Genomic DNA, 1,415 nt, shown 5'->3' with positions numbered 1-1,415 from the left:
GACCCTGGGCTGGCAGGCCTGGCATGCCTGCTGCCAGCTGGTACTTACTGCTCTGGGCAGGGAGGGGGAGGAGAAGGCAGAGGAGGAGGGGGCCGCTGATGTCAGGCCCTGGCAGCCGAGGGCCAGTTGCCAAGGCCCCTGGTTATTTTTTGATCCCAGTTGTGAGGCAGGCTAGGGTGGGGGGCACATTCTCCTTCCCCGTCTCCCTGCCCCACCCTCGTCCCCCCACTCATTGCCGTTTTCCCCAGGGTTTCCCCCAGGCCGGCCAGGGAGAAGGGAAGTGGTGCAGCAGGACAGGCAGCCAATCAACGTGGAGACAGGCTGGCCCAGGAGCCTGGGGCAGTGCCTGCTGCCTGGGGGCTGCAGTCTTGGGTGGCGGTGGGGGAGGGGGTGGTGGGCTGAGGGGTCCCCTCACCTACTTATCGGGGAGCAGCAGGGCTTTCTGGAGGGAGCAGCACCCACGTTGGGTTTGGGGGAGGGTGAAGGAGTGGTCTGGGTAAGGGAGAGCCTGCAGAGGCCCCGAGGCAGCGATGGGGAGGACTCGGGCTGGAGGCAGGCAGCGAGGGTGGGGGTGACAGATGGGCCAGGTGTGTGCTGGGAGCTCTCTCGGCTTCGAGGAGAGCAGACGGAGGCGGCATCAATGGGTGACTCCAGGTGACTGTGGTCTGAGGGGAAGGGCAGTGGGTGAGGGCAGGTTGAGGGTCAGCCTTGGTCAGTTCAGGTCTGTGCCCGCGCAGGGACGGCTGGAGCAGAGGCCAAGGACGGGTTTGTCACGGGACAGCTCAGGCCTGGGTGAGCCTGGACCACGTGCTGGAGGGTCTGAAGTCTGCCCTTCAGGAAACTCAACTGCCCTGCCCTGTGGCTGCAGGGCCCCTGGCACCGGTGCCCTGGCCTGGGCCCAGCTGTCCCCTCCTGCTTCTCTGTGTGGCGCTCGGCCCCCAGAGCTGTCCTCGCTTTCTCCGCCTGCTGGCTCTCAGGGCCCGGACTGTCCTCCAGCTCCGAGCCAAACTGCCACCCCCTCCCCTCTTGGCCTCTTCCGTGTCCGAGGAGAGCTCGCTCCACAGGCAGCCGAGGCCCCCATGCCCCTCACGGAGCAGAGGAGCCGGTGGTGAGCGCTGGGCGAGCACCCAGGTCTCCTGGCCCCTGTCTGCTCAGCGTGCCTGCGCCCACTCCGGGCCTGGCACAGCACAAGCTGCTCAACGGATGTCTTAGCAGCAAAGTACAAGGTGTCCTGGGACGGCCACAGCAAGGGGCCTGCCTGCCCACCGCCCAGCTGCCCTTCCTGTGGCGGACATCCCGCCCCACCTCAAGTCCTCCCCACACTCAGACAGGGCCGCGCCTGCAGGCATGAGAGGGGGTCCTGGTGTCCCGAGGCCTGGTTTAAAGTGTGTGGAGGATCCCATGCTGCCCCCCTC

This window comes from Myotis davidii, unplaced genomic scaffold (genome assembly GCF_000327345.1).
Source record: "Myotis davidii unplaced genomic scaffold, ASM32734v1 scaffold4, whole genome shotgun sequence".
In the NCBI taxonomy this organism is placed as follows: domain Eukaryota; kingdom Metazoa; phylum Chordata; class Mammalia; order Chiroptera; family Vespertilionidae; genus Myotis; species Myotis davidii.
The sequence above is the reverse complement of the archived record's forward strand: the minus strand, read 5'-3'. Positions refer to the sequence as shown.